Below are 23,120 nucleotides of genomic sequence, written 5' to 3'. Positions count from 1 at the left end.
TTCACACAGAGTATAGTTTCATATATTTTTGTTTTGAAACGGTTGTCGATACCTCACAATGGCCAGGTGGGTAATATTTAAACTCACAAGAATATGGAACCACATTGATATTACGAAAACACAAAATTACTAGAAGAACGTAACATAAAAACTAGACTTACCACAACTATCAACCAAAATAAACTATGATAATTTTGGACATATAACTAGAAGAAGAAAAGGCATGGAAAGAATGATAGTTTAAGGAAAGATACCTAGAAAAAGATTCAGAGGAAGATCTCCAGCATTATGGTCGGATCAAATAATAAAAAATATCAAACACATTACTTGTTTACTCATTCTCCGAAGCCAAACAACTAGCACAAAAGAGAGATAATTTGACAGAAATAGGCAAGTGAACTGCAGGATGTCACTACATCCTAACGAAGAAGAAAAGATAAAGAAGGAGGAAAATAAAGGGAAGAAATTAAAAACTATATCAAATTAAAATATCTTGTCCACAGAAAAGTAGTTCTCAAGAATGTAATAAATTTTATAGTAATTCTAACAATCTGTTAGACAAACTCTCTTTAATTAACAATAAAACACTTATTTCTTACCAGATACTGTATAGCAATATGAATCCGTAGGTTACTCACCTGAAACAAAAATAAAAAAAAATTGAAACAAAATACTCTTTAGAGGATGGGTACGTATTTTCGGCTGCAATGCTATTCAAATAGGGATTAATTTTTTTCGAATCTTGAGAAAACTAATAAGTATTTTTGAAAAATTTAAACGCAGAATGAAAGATTACGTTATTAGCGAGGGCCGAAAGTCCCTGAAAACTTCTATAATGTTTACTTTAATAAGTTACAGGGGTGAAAAACTAAGAGAAAATTAAGTGTTATTTTTAATTTCAAATATCTCATTCAAAATAAACTTTTTATTTAATCTAAGGGACTTTCCGCTCTCGGTAATAATTTAGTCCTTCATTCTGCGTTTAGATTTTTCAAAAATATTTATTGGTTTTTTCAGGATTCGAAAAAAATGAACACAATGTCTGTGGTAATATTTTCCAAATCTATCTTTATCATACAACGCACTCAGTCGAATAGAATATTGTCAGCACATTGTCAGTCAGACACTGACAATCAGTGACAATTTTAAATATTTGACATGAATCGGGAATATTTTGAGTTGTTGATTAAATAATATTGATATATAGTGTATTTGATAAATAATTGATTTAAGACGTGAACTTTATAAAAAGTTATTTATTGTGTGTTATTTATGGAAGATATAAGCAGAGAATACATCAAGATATATTCTGTGATCCAAGTATTTTGTTGATAAAGATGTTCAAAATTGTAAGCGCTCCATAGTAACAATATATTATTAAAAAATCACTTTAACACTTTTCCTCTTTTCTCGATCGAGTATTAGTTTTTGTTGTAGGTACATATAAATTATTACAATCACTGATTACATAGTTAGTGAAAAAATTATCACATTTATTAACTGAATTAATAATTTGCAATTATACAAAAAATAACAGTTATCCAAGAACATTCAAAAGCCATCTTTTTAAGTTAGTTATGACATTGTCAAGTAGAATGACATTCTAGTAATATTTACATATCCATACCAGTGTGAATTTTACTACACGTAATTTGTCATGTAAAGACAAAGAAGGTAGGGATAGCCGTAAAATATTTGCGAATTATGTACCCATGGCCTTAATTATTCCTAAATAAATTTACATTGTTTAGTGCGGCAATGTACGATAATATCTCATTTTGATACCGAATATCCAGAAGAGTTATTTATAAAAAATATAGGCAATCATATTCTCCAGGTTTGAATAATATACCGAATTCTACATAGTAAATATTCTTTAGTACTACATAGTATAGCGCGTGTGGTATTATTTACCACAAATCGCCAATAGTAGCAAAAACAATCTGACATTTTGGCAATAATACATTTTTGTAATATATTTCTACCCCCCAATTTGTATTTCGATTTTAATATATTTCTTGTAACAATTTGTAAAAGCTGGATTTAGATAATCCTTAAAGAGGGTAAGACAGACAGCATCATGGCACCCAACCCTTATCAACTTGAAACTATTATGAACATTCTTTTCTTAGTAGAGAAAATAATATTACCCTTATTGTATATATATTTTTATGTACTTCAAAATGAAAATATTAAAAGTAGTACACAATTTTTTAAGGGATTTTCTGCAATACTACAAACAAAATTCAATTACATATTAATACTATTTTTTTGTTTTTTTAATTTCTTTTACTGGAAGACCGTCAAATATTGGGTGAAAGCAAAACCAAAACCGTGAATAGCTTGAATCAAATGGATATTTAATGTGCACCCCAACGCGCTGGCGAGTGAGCTGCCACAGCGGTTATACCGCTGTAGTCTGCAGTGATATCAGCGGTTCAGCAGTCAGCGGTTATACCTCTTGATCCCTTTAGGACAGCCCATGGTGTGGTCTGAATCGAAATGTACTTAAACAGATGGTGGTGGTCTCTCAAATGAAATTAACTGTACTGTATTTACTTACCTTCGTTCTTACACTAACATGATAAAATATATCTACCACAATGCAACGGCTAGCGTAAGACTCTCTGATCAACAAACTAATAAATTCTGTATGCAGCGCAAATACAAGACGCAAATAATGACTAATCTGGTGCTAAATGGTAATATTGTTGTTAATGGAATTGATATTGAGCAGACTGCATCTTAGTACTTGGGACATGAAATTCGGTTGAGAAGAGATAACCAGGCATGCGAGCTCCCACGTCGCATAGGATTAGCCTGGGCAGCGTTTGGTAAACTGAGCTATGTATTTAAATCGGACTTACCCATATGCCTGAAAAGGACAATCTTTGACCAGTGTGTGTTGCCTGTACTCACTTATGGGGCGGAAACATTAGCACTCACAAAAAAGGTAGTGAAGAAGATTCGCATAACTCAGAGGGCTATGGAGCGCCAGATGTTGGGAGTCTGCCTAAGGGGCCGAATCCCAAACGAAGAAATACGTCGTAGAACAAAAACAACGGACGCCGTCGGAAGAATCGCGTCGCTCAAGTCGAATTGGGCAGGACACGTCGCCATATTGTCAGACAACCGATGGACAAAACGTATTGTCGAGTGGAGGCTACGAGAAGAAGCACTACGGAGCAGAGGACGACCACCAACCAGATGGACTGACAGTCTGAAGCGTATTGTCGGCAACTGGATGCAAGCCGCACAAAACAGAGATGATGAAAAGAGCTGAGGGAGACCTATCTTCAGCAGTGGACGAGTACGGGTTGATAATGATGTTCTTTCTCTCGAATTGAGTACTAGGAATAAAAATTCGTTTGGCCTTTACCTAGATAAATTTATGTGTTATGAAATGCACATTTTAGATTTTCCACGTCGATTCATTTATCGCCCTATGAGGTACAGGTGAAGATTAGAATTTGTTTCCGACTTTGAAATCTCTCGGTTTTATATTTTTAAATATTTTATATTTCTCGTTACTTTTGATACATGTCGCTATTGCATCCATTGCAAATTATTACTTAATAATTTGTCTACATGACAGTTAGATTTTTTTTGGATTCAGAGTACACCACGGGCTACTCTGAAGAGATCAAGAGGTCGAAATGTACATAAACAGATGGTGGTACTCTAAAACAAAATTAAATCTTAACTGTCTTTATTTTGAATTGTTACTAAATTTTTTGTGATAGGTACAGGGTGTTATTAAATAAGTATGAAAAATATTAAGGGCTAATTCTACATGAAAAATTAATACCAGTTTGCTCTATAAATATATGTCCGCAAATGCTAAGTTTCGGAAATACGGGGTGCTGAAATTTTTATTTCAAAATTCATTTATTGCTCTAATAGCCTAATAAAATAAAAAAAGTCAAAATGTAAATTCGTACAGGTTAAAACAAATTTTATATCAAAGTTTAGATGGGTACAAAAGATATTTTCAAGAAAGTATCCAAATTATACAAGGGATCATTGTTTAAATAATTAAAAAGTGGTCATTTTTGCAAAAAAAAAATACTTTTTTAACTGCTGGGGTAGTCCACTTATCGATGATGGTCTATGGGATTTTTTTCTGCAAAGTTGAAAAGAAAATCTTTCACATAAGACTTACTAAATTAAATTTGGCCCCCTATTTATTTAAATAATTGTATATAAATCTTTAAAAACAAATTTGCAAAAAAATATTTTTAGCGTTTTAAATAAGCACTATAAAATATCTTTTTTTACAGACTAAGTTGCACTATGCTACCAGTATTAAGCAAAAAAAAATTGGTCAAAAAATATTTAATATTTTTTGAGATATTGAATTTGTTTATTAAATGTTACTATATTTTCAATTGCAAAAACGCGGTTGTTGCCAAAGAAATATTCACTTGCTTAAGATCTCATTATTTTTATTTCTATGTATATTTTTGATAAATGTATTGATAAATTCAAATTTCAATTAAACTCCCCCCTAAAATGGCATTTGAAAATTATTCAAATTTGTTTATAATTTGTTTTTTTAATAACGTCGCGGGGATTAAGTATTTTGAAATGCCGTTTCGATAATTGGGTTTCTGGGAATTTTTTACTAATTAACAAAATTTTTTTGTCGTTTTTTCTTCTTCTTTTTTTCTTGGAGTTATATTACTACGGGCCCTTTTAGGGTTAAATTTTATTAAGAATGTCGAATCTCTGAGTTGTAGATTCTAGACCTACAAATATTAAGATTTAACTAAAATCTCTTAAATAAAATGTGGCTACTTACTGAGTTACAGGGTGTTTTATTTAAAAATTTAAAAATTATTTTTACCAAGTACTTTAAAACTATTTGACGTATCCTTATCATACTTGGCAGAAAGTGTAGCTATTATACACCCTACTAAATTGTGATTAATAAACGTTTCTAGCTAGTGCCAGAGGCGTACGACAGGGGATAGTGAATGATTGACCCTTCCCAAATTCTACGCCACTGAGTGAATAACTATTTTAGCGAAATTTTTCGATTCTCCAATACTTTGTATGTAAATAACTTTATTGGTATCGATAAAGTCATCAGTTTGAGAGATATTGGAAGTTTAAAATTAATGAATGAATAAATCAAAATAACTATGCCGTTTCATTTTTAACGTCCAATATCTCGAAAACTAATGACTTAATCGTTACCAGTAAAGAGTATATTATTTACATAGAAAGTATTAGAGAAACGAAAAATTTCGCTAAAATAGTAATTCCCTCAGTGGCGTAGAATTAAAGAAGGGTCAACCATTACCTATCCCCTGTCGTACGCCTCTGGTAGCAGCTAGAAACTTTTGTTTATCACAATTTAGTAGACTGTATAGTACTCACACTTTCTGTCAAGTATGATAAGGGTATGTCAAATAGTTTGAAAGTACTTGGTAAAAATAATTTTTAAATTTTTAAATAAAACACCCTGTAACTCAGTAAGTAGCCACATTTTATTTAAGTGATTTTAGATCAATCTTAATATTTTTAGGTCTAGAATCTACAACTTAGAGATTCGACATTCTTAATGAAACTTAACCCTAAATGGGCCCGTAGTAATATAACTCCAAGAAAAAAAAAAGAAGAGGAAAGAAAGACAAAAAAATTTGTTAATTAGTGAAAAATTCCCAGGAATCCAATTATCGAAACGGTATTTGTAAATGTTTAATCCCCGCCACGTTATTAAAAAAACAAGTTATAAACAAATTTGAATAATTTTCAAATGCCATTTTAGGGGGAAGTTTAATTGAAATTTGAATTTATCAATACATTTATCGAACATATACAAAAGAATAAAAATAATAAGATTTAATACAGGTGAATACTTCTTTGGCAACAACCGCGTTTTTGCAATTGAAAATAGAGTAACATTTAATAAACAAATTCAATATCTCAAAAAATATTAAATATTTTTGGACCATTTTTTTTTTGAATAATACTGATAACATAACGCAACTTCTCCTGTAAAACAAGATATTTTATAGTGCTTATTTAAAACGCTAAAAATAATTTTTTGCAAATTTGTTTTTAAAGTTTTATGTGTAATTATTTAAATAAATAGGGGGTCAAATTTAATTTTGTAAGTATTATGTGAAAAATTTACCCTTCAACTTTGCAGAAAACAATCCTATACACCTTCATTAGTAATTGAATGACCTCAGCAGTTAAAAAAGTAAGGTTTTTGCAAAAATGACCCCTTTTTAATTATTTAAACAATGATCCCCTTGTATGATTTTGATACTTTCTTGAAAATATCTTTTGTACCCACCTAAACTTTGATATAAAATTTGTTTCAACCTGTACGAATTTACATTTTGATTTACATGTAGTGTAATTTTATTTTACTAGACCATAAGATCAGTTGAGCTATGAAAATGAAATTTACTGAGTTTTAGGAGGTAAATATTACGAATTTTTTGACATACAATTTAGAATTTTGTATGCATCATTGGCGCGCTTACTGGCAATGGTCTGAATTTTTTAAGGAAAAGAATAGTACGCCACTGAGATATTTGGAATTAATTTTTTTTTAAATTCCACGTCTAATTTATGATAAAAAACCTTTCTTGTCTTTTTTTCATATGATGCACCGTTTTTATGCAGAAAAATAAAACATCTTGGCGCGTATTTTTCATTTCTTAATACATCATCAAGAACTATCCAATATAATAATACTAAACTAGAACAATAACAGAAAATATTACTAATAAGATTTCAACTAGGTGCAAAGCTGCAAGAAATGTTTAAAATGATCTCCTTTACAGATAACAGAAGAATTTTATATTCATCATTGGCGCGCGTACGGGTAATGGTCTGAATCATTTTTGAATTCCTCGTTCAATTTACGACAAAAAATCTTTCTTTCCTTTTTTTCATACGAGGCGCCGTTTTTATACAAAAAAATAAAACATCTTAACGCTTACCAAGTATTTGAGTTAGTTTCCATATGCATAGAAAATTAGTTCAAATACTTTGTAAACGTTAAGATGTTTAATTTTTTTGCATAAAAACGGCGCCGCATATGAAAAAAAGGCAAGAAAGATTTTTGTCGTCAATTGAACGAGGAATTCAAAAATGATTTTCAGTTTGACATATCTCAGTGGCGTACTATTTTTTTCTTCAAAAATTCAGACCATTACCCGTACGCGGGCTAATGATGAATATAAAATTCTTCTGTTACCTGTAAAGGAGATCATTTTAAACATTTCTTGCAGCTTTGCACCTAGTTAAAATGGTATTAGTAATATTTTCTGTTATTGTTCTAGTTTAGTATTATTATATTGGATAGTTCTTGATGATCTATTAAGAAATCAAAAATATGCGCCAAGATGTTTTATTTTTCTGCATAAAAACGGTGCATCATATGAAAAAAAGGCAAGAAAGGTTTTTTATTATAAATTAGACGTGGAATTTAAAAATAATTTCTAATTCGAAATATCTCAGTGGCGTACTATTTGTTTCTTTAAAATAATTCAAACCATTGCCCGTAGGCGCACCAATGATGAATACAAAATTCTTAATTGTATGTCATAAAATTCATAATAACCACCTCTTAAAACTCACCAAATTTCATTTTCATAGCTCAACTGGTCTTAGAGCAATAAATAAATTGGCAGTTTGAAATAAAAATTTCAACACCCCGTATCTCCGAAACTAAGCATTTGCGGACATATGTTTATAGAGAAAACTGGCATTAATTTTTCATGTAGAATTAGCCCTTAAAATTTTTCATACTTATTTACTAACACCCTGTATATGGGTATGCAGACAACTACAGAAAATTAGCTTATCCTTTTGAAATCGTATTTTCGTTTTACTTTTCATTTTTTTTGTTAATGTAAAATATTGCAAAGGCCCGTTAGAGCAGATTTTATGTTAATCACACAGGAAATCTTCTTTGTTCCAGCTAAACATACACTTTTCTTTAAAAATATCTTTTTCCACCTTTTGCTGCTACTTGTATTTGACTTTTTCTTAGTATTGAAAAGCAGTCGACTTTTACAGAATCGTTAAGAGTTTTAAATAACCGGTTTCCAATATCAAAAGGAATTTCTAGTATCAAACGCGTAATCGTAATAGCCGAACAAATCTTCTAAATGCTTATGTCGAAAGCTATTTCTCGATTCTAAAAAGGAAATTGTCGGACGTTTTCCTCTTACTAACATTTTCCTAAGGGATAACTACAAATGAAATTACCAGGGCTGATGTTCCTTGAAGAAAATTAGACATCACTGCAGTCATAACTTAGGAAAGAAAAAATATAATTAGGTATTTCTTTGTTTTTTGTCATAAAATGTAATACTATAAAACTTCCATACTACTACTACATAAGTAAACTAAAAGTTTACTTATGTTGTAGATATAGTTTTTGCATTTGAGATGTAGTAATCAGTTTTGACTTCCGGAAAATGGTTTTTTTTTGTATTTCTTAATTAAAAATTAATAATTGTGCATTATGAATCTTAATTATTAATTATGAATTATTAATTAATACTAGGGAAAAAACTCGGAAAAAAATTCTAGTCACAAGTATGAGGGTTGGATCGACGTGCTAGCAACTCGTTATTCGGAAAACGCTCTAAATATGCTAAAAATTTCGATAATTCTTCTCGGAATATGGATGAAAACGACGAAACGGAACCTGACTTTGAAAAAGACTACATGGAACGTACAATATAACAGAAATAAACAAAAGGAAGTGTTAACAAAATTTGAAAAAAGGGGAAATAGTGATATAAATCTGTGTTATGAAGGAAACGAGAAAAAAAGTTAAAGATAACGAAAAAATCAGTAACTACAAGCAAAAAAGTGTACCAAAGAGTAATAGAGCCAAACGAGGGGTAACTGTACTCATTAAAAGTAAATTCGTAAAATACGTAAAAATCTCACAAGAAGTTTATGGGTAAATTATCATGTCTATCACGGCACAAACTGACGAAAAATGGCCATAATATAGTTATCATAGGTTATTCCTCTATTATTTTGTTTACAAACTTGTTGGTCTCCATTTTCCACCTTTTTTCCTTCCTTCGGCTTCATTTTATAAGTCTCATGTTAATTTCTTCTTTCCCAGGAGCTTTTTTTAGTTTTGATAGTCTGTATGTATTACTTCTTCTTACACTATTCCGATATTATTGGCACTATTTTTAGTTCGATACTTAATTCTTCTGCTTCTTCGTCTTCCTCGGTCATTTGTTCTCCAGTATATTCCTCTGTCAATATCTTTTTTATTTATACATTTTTTAATACTTTTATAAATCATTTTCGTGTTTGTGTTTGTTCTTTCATGTCCTATTAATTGCATTTTTTCATCTACTCCTCTTCTTGTATTTTGTCTTATAATTTTCTTAGCGTTCCTTCTTAATTGTTCATAATTTTGTTTGTCTTCTTCTATATCTGTTCGTATAACCAATTAATTCGTGCTTGTACCTTTTTCTGGTATTTATTTACATTCTTGGTTATACCATTTGTTTTTTTATCCTGATGTTTACCTACCTGGATGTTTTCAGCTAATACTAGTAATTTTTTGATTGACCTTCATTTCTTATGTTACATAGCCCACTTTATATTTCACTCTAATCTGTACTATTACTTTCTCTTTATATTTCTATCTAACTTCTTCTTACATCCATTTTATACTTTTTTGTTGGGTCCATATTTCCAACATTTTCCCTGGTACGAACACTGTCCTTATGTTCCATGTGCTCATTTTCAACTCTTTATTTTTTTGGTTTTTCACTTTCGTCTTTTATTTCTATTTCCTTGTTACTTTCCTTTTTTAAATATTTCTTTTTCGTAATAACTTCATAATTATTTGCCAAATTAGTACCTATTGTCTCGTATGCCTACTCGTAAGCTGCTACTCTTTAAGACCGTTCAAGAATCGTTCAGGTGATTCATGTTCTTATTCCATTTTCTCTCTATTTTACTTTCTTCTTCGTGACATTCTAAAACAAAGCTCTCCGAATCATAAAAAACTCTTCATGTCATATTACAAACAATAGAATAAAAAATAATCTTCAAATTCCATCTATAAGAGCTGAAGGCAAAAAGTCATGCGCATCCGGGGGAAGCAGAAAAAGAAATAAATCAACTAGGACAAAACCAGTAGTAAAAGTACAAAAAAAACTAAGTACTTTTTCCTAATTGTGCACGAAAAACAATCCATAAACTTCCAAAATATATAATAAAACAATTGAGATAATAAACAAATTTTACTGTTTTTCATTTCGCGCTCTCCGATATCACTATCGATTTTATATGCAAAGAGAAAATACATTTAAGAATTTCATCACGTTTCTCATTTAAAGAATATGAGTAATAGAACAGAAACTAAATTACATCGAAAGATATACAAAAAGTAAAAAATACCCTTAGCCTTCACGTTGGAAATGAAAGAAATTCTAATATTCCAATATCGGCCACATGCTCGAACTAACGATGTGACGCTATGCAGGATTCTGTAATCTGGGACAGGACGTGTCTCCAGCTCCTGGATTTAGTGTTAGCTGAGGTGAATCAATGTTGGCCTGGCGCAGGAATCTCTGGAATAGCAGATGTGGCGCCAGCTCGGCAGAAAACCATAAAACTTTCCGTCTGCCTGGAAAATCGAACGGCAGTTTGCGAGTTGTCCGAGAGAGGGCGCTAATGGTTGTCAACTGACCCATTTTTGAAATATTAATAAAACGAAAAAAATACAGTAGGTATCTAGTAAATAGAATGTAGTGTTTTTATTGGAAACAAACCACTTTTTTACACTAAAATATGTTTATTTTGACATTTCGATTTCCTGTTCGGTACTCAAAACATCAAAATAAACATATAAATTAAAATTGCTCGTAAAGATATTATTATACCTATTATTTCCAGTAAAAATGGTAAATTGTATGAGAATGCTACAAGATAATAGCTTCATAAGAATATTAAAAATATTTTTTTGTTACATAATGTGTTGTCACTTCTCAGCTAAGCTAGAAAATTAAATAATAGATAAAATAGAAGACCATACAATAACAACAAAATATATAAATAATAATAAAATAAAAATTCCATTTTTATTCAGTTGCAATGCGAAGGCAAAACAATCTTATTTTTGACTTAGAATACGGAGCGCAGTCCAGCACTCTTAATCGACGATTTTCGACTCTTGTTGGAGTCTTATCGGAAAGAACGTAGGCCTGCTGCTCCATACTCTAAGTAACCAACACCGAGAGTTTATCCCCCACACCGCAACTGATGTCAATGGACTAGGTGACTAGCGTCATCTGGCAATTGAAAGATGAAGTAGTTTTCAATCCTAATAGCAATATTAATAATATTTAAAAATATTACTAAAAGATTTTTAAATTGAAAACTTATTAGTCCATTTTCTTGTTAACACCTCTAAGGCTTCTAAAATTTGCAAGCCAGATGGATGCTGAAGCGACTAATGATCTTAAGAATACAATAAAATAACTGGATAATTATTACAGATTGAATAAATCAACCAGCCAATTGAATGTTGACCAACTATTCAATTATGAACCAATAGCAAACGAATAAATAGTATGTCTGTTTTATCTAAAAATGTACTCATTTACACTGAAACATGCCTTGCTTTAGTTGGATGCTCACTGTGCGGCAAAAAATTGTGAAATAATAAGTCTCAAAAAACAACAACAAAATTGATACAAAAACATTTAACAAAATTATATTAGAAGAAGAACAACAAGGTTATAGGCCGGGAAAATCATGCAGCGACGCTATATTTATAATGACGCAAGTTCAAAAGAAATCATTAGAATACAAAAAAATCGACATCTTTGTGTTTCGTGTATTTTAAGACACCATTTGACAGGGTTAAATTAAACGACGTTATTTATTTATTGTACGCAAGAGAGTTACCTCTAGGAATAATTAAAGCGATCATATTAATTTACCATAACAACACAAAAAAGTAACAGAAAAATAAAAAAACCAACTGACCCAATTGAAGCTGGCAATAGAATAAGACAGGGGAGTCCTATATTGTTCATTGATCCAAATATTGCTCCAGATATTGCTCCAAAATAAATCGTTTTAAAATATAAGCAAGGAAAGTAAAAAATATGACGTTTATGGCGTTCTTGCACGTCAACTTTTTGTTTGAAACAGTTAGAATGTCACCTCTCACATACACCTCAAAATATCAGCCCTGGTCTAGGGGCACAATCATAGTAGTTCCATGTATGAAATCGCAAATCGAATTTATTTTGGAAAATAAATAATTTAATTCTATTATACTTTTAAAGTACCTCTTTCATATATCGAGTAGAAGTAAAAGGATAAAAAATCCTACAAATGTATTTACGAAAGATCGTAGAAATTTTTGTCAAACATTTTCATAAACAATAAAGGACAACATCGCAAGCAAACTCAGAGACATACATAATTCATTCATTTGAAAAAGGACATTATGTTATTCAAAAACATTTCTGGATTTAGGTAACATAAAGGGTGAGTGGGGAGGACACCCCAAAACTTTAAGACTGTATAATATACGTAATAATAATTTAAAAAAAAAACGCATATGGTGTTATTCGATTTTCATTTGTTTTCGAGATACGGGGTGTTAAAATGTTTGACCGATGTTATTGCTCTAAAACCGGTTGAGCGTCACAAAGAAATCATAGCATGTGATCTGTCTTAAAAGACAACCACATGCAATGGTGACAGTAAAATTTTCTCGTGTTAGAGATTCCGTAGTGAATATTTTTGAGGTGAATTATGAAAAGTGCAACCCAAGTTCTTGAAAACCATTGAATAATAAAAAAATATGAAAAAATTATTTTTAAGAAACGCTTTTCTTAAGTTGACTAAAATTAAACATAAAAAAATCAACTAAAAAGCAAATAAAAAAAATTGAAAAAATATAACACATTCGTCAAAGAAAAGCGTGGCGCGTCTTCATCGAATAAACGGTTTTCGCCCCACGCTTTTCTTTAACGAATATGTTAGATTTTTCATTTTTTTTTTATTTTTTGCTTTTTAGTTGATTTTTTATAATATTTTTAAGAAAAGCGTTTCTTAAAAATATTTTTTTTCATATTTTTTTATCCTTTACTTTTTAGTCTTACACTTTTCAAACATTAAAATATATCGTCATGTTTATTAAAATATGTATAAAACATATAATGTACAAACATGAAAAGTAGTCGGAATCGGCAAAAAATTTGAAATTTTATTGTTTATTTATAAAGCATAACGTATACAATTAACGTAACAAGTGAAATTATGTATAGTTCATATAACTAGCTACAATCTGTAAAAGTTTCAAGTTTCTTCATTGTAAAAAACAAGAGAATTTAAGCATTTTCCGTTAAAATGTTTTTTTATTTAAACAATAATTAAACAAAAAATTTTATTATTGACTATTCATGTATTGTTTGTCATGTATGTTTGTCATGTATGTTTGTATGTCATGACTATGTGAAGAAAAGGCATTCAAATTAACGTCGAAAGATTTGACCCAAACGATTGAACTAAAGAAAAGCGTTTAATTAATTAATACGACAAAACGAATTCTAATGTTAATTGTAGCACAAAACTTCTCTACCGGTGTTTTTTCCAAGACTACGATAAAATCACGAATTTTTTGAATTCGAGTTTTGGTTGAAGTTTTGTTTCGTATCGTATTGAAATTTGACACGAATAAACGCCGATTTATATATAAAAAAAATATATGAGCGTTCAAAATTTGAAAGGTTATTGTTTATTTATGAAGCATAACGTAAATAATTAACGTAAAAAGTGAAATTATGTATAGTTCATATCATTAGCTACAATCCGTAAAAGTTTCAAGTTTCTACATTGTTAAAAACAAGAGAATTTAAGCATTTTCCATTAAAATCGTTTTTTTTTATTTAAAAAATTAATAAACATAAAAATTTTTTATTGACTATTCTTGTATTGTTTTCGCGAATGCATATGTCTGCAAATTTTCATTCATTTGCATTGAAGAAAAGTCAGTCAAATTAACGTCTAAATATTTGATGCAAACTGTTGAAGTAAAGAAAAGCGTTTAAAAACAGGCTTCTTTTTTTCCTTTTTTTTTTTCTATTTACCGCTATTTTGCAGCAAGTATAATAGGCCTGGATTCCACGTATCAAAAAACAGTTTATTAATAGCAAGCTAAAAATGTGTTAATAGCTTAACGGTGTCTAGTCGGACAAACTTTGATGCATGAGAACACTGGAACAGGGGAAGTTTTAATTGTGAAACGTGATTTTCATTGTGGAACGTGTTATCCTGACGAGTTTATGTTTGTGAAAACTAGCAGGTTGTTTTTAGGTTTATTTAATAGAAAATGTTATGTATTATATAAAATAAAAGGTTTGTTTGACAAATATGTTGTACACTTTAATAAGTACGACACGTAGAACATGTCAAACGACAGAGAATATGTTGATGATAAATAGCATTCTGATTTTTGCATGAGAGTTAAATGAAAGGGTAACAAATAAAATGGAAGTTCTGTTCGATAAAATACATGGGATGTTTTCGTTGTCAAGCGTTCGAAATTTGTAACCTGTTCCACAAATAAAACTTCCTCTGTTCCAGTGTTCCCGTACATCAAATCTTGTCCGACTAGACACCGTTAAGCTACTAACTTTAGCACCGTTAAGCTTAAAGTTTCAGCTTGATATTAATGATTTTTTTTTGGTACGCGGGATCCAAGCCTATGATAATTAAAACATATTTAATCAGTCGTATCTTGTCGAAAATTCAATTATCGTTATTTTATTTTGTCACGACTCTGCTCCAAAATAAATCATTTTAAATTATAAGCAAGGAAAGTAGAAAAAATTACCGTTTTTTACCTCAAAATATATTAGTCCTAGTCTACAAGTATAGGCACAAGCAAATAATTTGATTCTATTATACTTTTAAAGCACCTCTTTCATATATCGAGGAGAAGTAAAAGGAAAAAAATCCTACAAATGTATGTATGAAAGATCGTTGAAATGTTTATCAAACGTTTTCATAAACAATAAAAGAAAACATCAGTGAGACATACATAATTCATTCTTTTGAAACAGCTCTATAGCATTTTGTTATTCGAAAACATTTCTGGATTTAGGTAATATATACGTTTCAATTTATCGCAAACCGCCGATTTGATAAAAACCGGCTCTTTGTCAAAGAAAGATACGATTCAATAAGAGCTAGTGCCTAGTGTGTCAATTCCCACATAGGTATCTCTTTCGGAAGAAAGGGTAAATCTTTTAAGTTTCCTTTTCAGGTAAACTAAATAAAATGGGACATTTTTTTTCTGGTACAAAGGGGGAAATTCTATGATATGTCTTTTGAGACTTTTACCTTTGGTTGCTTTCTAAATGGAAACTACTTAAGAAGTTGGTTTTTACTAAATTTTCGTATTTTTCTATTCATGATGACAGTTCTTATCGTAGTAGAGTAGATGCTTTACTGTCCTTATCAGCCAAACCCTTTTCTCAAATTACAGATCTATGGAGTTTTACGGGTCTGATTATTTGTTTCTTTTTCAGAGGATTATAACTTATAACCTTATCATAATTTAGCCCAAATATGAAACTGAAACCCTCTTTTGCCCAAGAGAAGAAATCCTCAACCCATGATAATTTCCTTCTACCATCTTATTGTTTTACGGCCCAATTAAGCAAAAAGCATATTTAAAATAATTTCCGCCCTCCCCCCGCCCCATCCACATATGCTGCCCAAAGATACATTTTATAAATGTATATTGCAAATCAATAAGAAAGTGTTAGTGCCTAAAACTTGTGAATATAATTAAACTTAAATAAGTTATCAATATTCTTCTTCTTCAAATGCAAATCCACTAATGGGTGTTGGCGATCACATTTTCCATTAACTCTCTGTTTCTTGCAATGTGTATCAGAGATTGTATGTCGTTAATCCCTGTCCATTGCCTTATGTTTCGAAGCCAGGACATTTTCTTGCGTCCTATTCCTCTCTTGCCTTCAATTTTACCCTGGATTATAAGTTGAAGGAACTGGTATTTTTCGTTTCGCATGATGTGACCCAAATACGCCGTTTTTCTTTTCTTGATGTTTTCGAAAAGCTGACGTTCTTGGTTGATTCTTTTAAAGGCATCCACATTTGTGACTTTCGCCGTCCATGGTATCTTTAGGATACGGCGATAAAGCCACATTTCGAAGGCTTCTAATCTGTTTATATCCCTCGTTTTGAGTGTCCAGCCCTCTATGCCATATAACAGCACCGACCACACGTAGCATTTAGTAAACCTTAGTCTCAGTGTAAGGTCGAACTCTGAGCAGGTCAGTACCTTCTTAAATTTTACGAAAGCTTTTCGAGCTTGCTCAATGCGACATTTTACTTCCCTGTCCGATGCCCAGTCTTCAAAAAGCCACGTTCCTAGGTATTTGAATTTGCTCACTCTCTCAATGGACTTAGTATTCAGTGTTATGGTGGAGTTTTCAAATGCATCCAAGTTTCTGGAGATTGTTTTGTTTTTAAAATTTACATTTTGATTTGAAAGATTATTTTTTGATAATACCACGTTTTTATTATATAAATTTAATAAAATTAAGTAGAAACAGTTTGTCAAAAAAAAAAAAATAAAAAAGAATGTCGGCAACCCCTCTTTTTAGGCAACCCCCTTTTCACTTAGATTGGTCGTACCAACTCAGGAACTCAGGGGTTTATGTACAACAAATTTTCTTATTAAGGTCAATCATAATATGATTAAATCCATAGTTTACGATTCTATAAAAGACATACAAACTTTTTTATATTGTCTCGAATAAATAATAAAAACGTGGTTTTATAAAAATAATTATTTTTGAAATCAGAATGTCAATTTTAAAAACAAAAAGATTTTCAGGGCCAGGAATCAAACCCGAGTCGCTTGGGTGAAAGCTAGGAACTAAGTATTCTAGGCCATTAATAGATGTAAGCCATGGAGATAAATATTTGACATATCATAAGTGTAGCGTTTTTCCATCAAGTTTCATATTTTAACGTTCTTGCCTAAAATCCCCGGTTTTGGGCCAGCTGACATATCATTTGTTAATAAGCTTTGGAACTTCTAAGTAAATAAAAAGAAAACAGCCATGCTAAATTCTCCGGTCAAATTTAACACTACCTCTCGGGCTATAAGCTATATAAAAAAAGTAAGTATAAAATAACAATAAAAAAAGATACATTTTTGGCTTAAATAAAATTGTCTCACATTTTATTTCGAGGTGATTTGTTAATATTTATGACAAAAATATTCTTTGGCCAACTCTATTTTATCGTATCCCTTATAGTTCAGAGAAATAAGGAAAAAAAAATATCGTGTTGGTGACACATCCCCCTCCAGGCTGAAACCAAATTTTTCGAGTCATATGGTCATCTATAATAATAACCTATATGTTTCCTGCAGCCGATTTTGATGATATACATAGTCATAAACAAATGAAGATCAAAAAACGGTAAATTTTCGCTTTTTTCGTCTCTTACTAAAAAATTGGGCATTTTAAACAAATTTGAGAGTAATAAACTCATAAACCGTATAAAAAACTTCAATATGGCGTTCGCTGAATATGTCTATCCTTATTGGTTACTTAGAAAATTGCCAAATAAATCATAAATTTTGAGTTTTTATAAATATTCATAACTTATGTAAAAATTAACTTAGAACCTTCTTATTACATGGAATGCTGAGACTTATGGTGCTTAAATTACACCCTAAATTCCAAAGCAATTGGTCAAATAGTTTAAAAGTTATTTAATTTGTTTATCCAAAATTAATTTTTTTTGCAACACTGTAAGTCAGAAAATGATGAAGTTACAGTAATATTTTGGATAGTTTATGAAAGAAGAAAATTTACAGTATTAATTTAATTTAAAAAAAATGACAAAAAATAATTATAGATATTGCAAAATAATTTTGTCCCTAAATGTCCTAGAACAGTTGTTTTTCTTTCTAAATGTGTATAAAAATTCAGTCTTTCTAAATATGAAAAAATAATTTTTCTACGGGTAACGGTTAAAAAGTTATTCTAATTGTTTATAAGTAAGCAAAAAATGGACATGTTTTTGCAAAATAATTTTACACTGTTTAAAATTATTTTTTGTCATTTATTTTTAATTAAGGTAATAGTATAAATGTTCTTCTTTCATAAACTGTCCGAAGTATTATTGTAACCTCATAATTTTCTGACTTATAGTGTTGCAAAAAAAATGAATTTGGGAAAAATAAATTAAATAACTTTTAAACTATTTGACCAATTGCTTTGAAATTTAAAATATAATTTAAGTACAAGAAGTCTCGGCATTCCGCGTAATAAGAAGATTTTTACCTAAGTTACGAATATTTATAAAAACTCAATATTTATGATTTATTTTGCAATTTTCTAAGCAACCAATAAGGTTGGACATATTCAGCGAATGCCATATTGAAGTTTTTTATACGATTTATGAGTTTCTTACTCTCAAATTTGTTTAAAGTGCTTAACTTTTTGGTAATAGACGAAAAAAGCGATAATTTACCGTTTTTCGATCTTCATTTGTTTATAACTATGTATATCATCAAAATCGGCTGCAGGAAACATATAGGTTAATAATATAGATGTCCATACTACTCAAAAAATTTGGTTTCGGCCTGGAGGGGGATGTGTCACGAGAAAAACCTTATTTCTCTGGACTATTAACAAATATTAAATATCTGTATTTTTTCATTTTCCTAAATCTTAATAATTCAAAGATTAGAACAAATACGGCATAGGAGAAACCATAATCTATATTTGCTGAAAATATTTGCAAAATGGTTGAATGAGGTAAAAGCTGTAACAGAAAGGAAAATTTGGAAATTTGTACGTTTTCCGTCCGGAAAAAGGCGTGACGATCAAATATTTGCTTTCTATATAGCGTATAACTTGAAAGTACGTGAGTGGATGTAAAGAAAAATATTTTATTTCGAGATTACGGCAAGGAATTATTGAAAGAGTAAGTAACTTTTCGTGTAGGCGCAGAAAAGTGAGGATTCGCTAATACGAAAATACGATTTAGTATTTTCTATATGGTGATATAAAATTCATTCAAAAATTAAATCTCGACGTATTAGAGTACCTATTTGTCGATTATGTGCTTAAAAAGGCTTACATAGCGAGAAATAGTAAATAAATGTGTCTTTTTTATGTTCGTTAACTGTGTACGATAACTTGTACACATGTGAGAGTATGAATATACTTTCAGAGGGTGTGGACTGTAATTAGGATTGTTAGGTTCAGGTGGATATATAAAATATAGGGTTTTATACACACAATATTCATATGTATAATAAAGTCTTACCAAGTTGTGAAACCTTGTCCGGAACACTGAAGCCGGTCACATATGGGATTACTGTTTCCGTACCACGTGCATCGCGTTTTGACTGTTGCGAAATCGTGTATGGAGTCACTCCCGAATTACTGTTCGTGCATGTATTGCTATTGTTCGTATCAGCCCAAAAGAAAGGCTGGACCGTCAAGAGATGAGCGGTACCGACTTGATACGTCGAAAGATCGTGGCGAAGAGATTGCACCCTCACGTGTAAGTGGTACTTGTTGACCGTCGAATGGCTGATGAGAGAGAGGAAGATTTCTTCTGTCCCGAATCCAAAATTGTGTGTCTGTAGGGGTAAGGGTAAAATTAGGAGGGATGAAATTGTACTATTGAATAGGGCTGGCTTGAGATTTATTTAAATTATGGGTTGTAATAAGAGATTAATGCCTGGTTGCACCAACAGATCTTAAGTTCCAGATTAGCTAAGCTCTACTTATAAATAGGCCCTCCTTGAGTATCACTTACGTTGCACCATAATTTTAGATTCTTACCTTATTATCAATTATATCTATTATTATATTATGGTATTCTTATTGTAATATATTATAATTATATTATATTAATTCTTATGATATTCTCGACTTAAGCTTAAGATCTGTTGGTGCACGCGGGCATTAATGCAGTAAAAAATATTAGAATATTTTTTGCATGTGAAAATTGAACAAATTGCACTGCTAAAAAAATTGAGTAATTTTTAATAATATTAATATATGAGCATTATAGGCCTGGCAGGCCTATGTTTTGATGTACTATGCTCTTCCACTCTAGCTTATCGTTAGCTTTCCTTTTTCAGTTGGTTATGTTAAGTCCTGTCATGTCTTCTTTGACCTCATTGCTCCATCTTGACTTCTGTCTTCCCCTTGCCCTTAGGCCGATAAAATAGCGAACAATGGGACAATCTACAATATAGATTCATCACCTGCCCGCTTGTCTAGATAAAATTCCAAGAGAATTCTGCATTCTAAATAAACTCTAACATGAAGTAAAACCACTTCTATGTAATAGGTATAATTTACTAACATCTTAAAAAATCAAAATGAATTGAATAAAATATGTTCATTCAGAACGTTTTCGAACCTATCAGTCCATCATCAGTGAACCTGACAAATAATAAGTAAACCCACTATTAATATTGAAAAGATGGTTGAAATTTTGGAAGTTAAAAAATTGTTGTTATGATTACTTACTCATATATACTTGCTAACTAGCCCTAGAACCAAACAATGGTTGTAAATATAATTTAATCTACCTTATAGTATTGTAAAAATAAAAAGGCTAAACGCCGATGTTAATAGAAAACCTCTGGGAACATGGTGAAACTCTAAACGAGAACCTTGCCATCTTGGGCCAACGATGTCTGCAGTGTCAAAAGTTTGAGAGGAACTACTTGAAGTGACAGTGACAGTAAAGGAAAAAGGTACTCGATTTTCAAAAGTTTTAACAAAAGGTCATGATCCAAAACAATGATATGATAAAGATTTTAATATCTGAAAATGACTATCATTTAAATCTATTATTTTAAAAAAAGTTTTACAAAATTTAGAATTTAAAATTATTTATATTTAACTGTTGACTACAAATTAACTATACAATTAAACTGATCAAATTAAATAAAAAAAGAAGAATGTGAACTGATTAGTAATAATGATAACTATAAATCAGATGGTGATGAGAGAGAAGGAAAAAAAAATAAATTTTGAATTGGTATACTATTATGCAGAAAGATTAAAATGTAGGCAAACTTTATGCGAACATTGTATTCGTGGTTGTATATGTTGAAGGGAAATTTTTATTTAAATGTGAATGAAAATTGTTAAAATAATAAATTGGAGTTAAGATAGAGTCTTATAGTAGGAGATGTGTATGATTAAAATGATTGCACTTATTATGAAACATTTTTAACAGTTGAGAAAAATTCTTGTGACAAAGTGGTAGGTAGATATGTAAAATTAAAGAGAAAGAATTGTAAGATTATAGGTGAGCCCAGTTGATACAAAAATAAAATTAAAATTAAATTAATGTTGAAAACAGGTGTAATGAATAAAATAAAATTAATAAAATCAAAATAATTAAGAGGAAGGATATTGATATAATTTAATTGTAATAATGACTGAGTTTAAATAATGTGAGAACTGAACTTAAGTGATGAAATGCTAAGTGAAGAGGTAAAAACTATGGAAAGACAGCTTTAGATTTAATTCGGGGCGATTCGGGGGCCACCGAAAAACTGTCTTTCCATATTTTATTGAAGTTATACTTCTTAAGGCACGATGGTGAATTTTTACATTCCCGGCGCATGCGTACACGGACAGTATGGTATTAGTCGCTACATCTTTATGTAGCGCAAATAAGGTGTGCGTGAAAAGAATATATTATTATTATTTTTAGTAAATATGTTTATTATATTTTTTGTGACTTTGGATTTGTCTTCCTCGGGAATAAGATATTTTATAATAATAGTAAGTATATTTAAGTATCTTTGTATACTTCACTTGGTCTATTAAATTTGTCAGTATGTATGAGAAATCTTGTAACCTGTCAAAGCAAAGGGAGTATAGCTCAGTGGTAGAGCGTGTGACCGGAGATCGAGAGGTCCCTGGTTCAAATCCGTGTGTTTTCTATTTTCTTCTATTTTTGGTATTGTTCTAATAAAAATTTTTGGAAAGGAGTAAGTAAAAATTAGTTTATTCTTTAAATAAAATACAAATAACATATCATATAAAAAATCATAATAATAAAATACACATAGACCAAGGCATTTAGGAAAAAATAAATGATTTTTAGGGAAATAGTGAAACAGTAAAAGTTTTCAATAGAAAAATGGGTGGAAATGCATAATTACAGTGTAAAATGCATCCAAAAGTACATAAACTTTCATCCATGATTAAATCTTATTCCGCCTATATCTATATATTCTTTAAGTTGTCCATCTATTCTGACTTCCATTTTGTTGTTATGGTAGATTTTTTCAATAGTTTTTATGATATCTAAGGGAAATCCTCTAGTATACAGAAGATGGATTACATCTGTGAGTCTTAACTCTACTCTGTCAAATGCTTTCTTCAAGCCAATCAGACGTAGAAATGCTGGTCTATTATACTCTAGTGATTTCTAAGTAATTTGCTTTATGACGAATATTGCATCGTTACACGATCTTCCAGTACGAAAACCCTGTTGTTCATCTGCTAAAATTATCCTCTGATTCATTAGGTCTTGTAAAAATTTAGTTGTAAGTTTTAGGGTAGTATTTAACAAGTTGATGCCTCTGTAGTTTTCTGGCTGTTTCTATCTCCTTTTTGAATAGTAGAATTAGTTCGCTTGTTCTATGTTCTTCAGAATGCGATGCCACAAGAAAACAGTGTCAGAATTTTAAAGTTCTTCACGATTCTTCAAAGTAAAATAAAACGTAATTCATCAGAGTAAGTAATAGCCATTACATGCGAGTACATAGTATACTTTTCTACGACCTTTTTTATTTTAATTAGTAAAAAATACAGAGAGAGTCTGTAAAGTGGAATAAATTCAATATCTCAAATACTAATTGTTTTTTTGGAAAATGCTCAGACCCGTCGATTAGTATTTCAAATTGTCCTTTTTGACATTCAATAATAATGTATACAGGGTGTCCCAATTTAGAGATATGACGTCATCGTCGATTTTCTTAAATGGCAACACTGTCATTTTGATAGCTAATTTGATAGGGTTTGTAAAGTTATACATAACTGCAAAATATC

Source organism: Diabrotica virgifera, chromosome 1 (genome assembly GCF_917563875.1).
Source record: "Diabrotica virgifera virgifera chromosome 1, PGI_DIABVI_V3a".
Taxonomy (NCBI): Eukaryota; Metazoa; Arthropoda; class Insecta; order Coleoptera; family Chrysomelidae; genus Diabrotica; species Diabrotica virgifera.
This window is presented reverse-complemented; position numbering follows the sequence as displayed.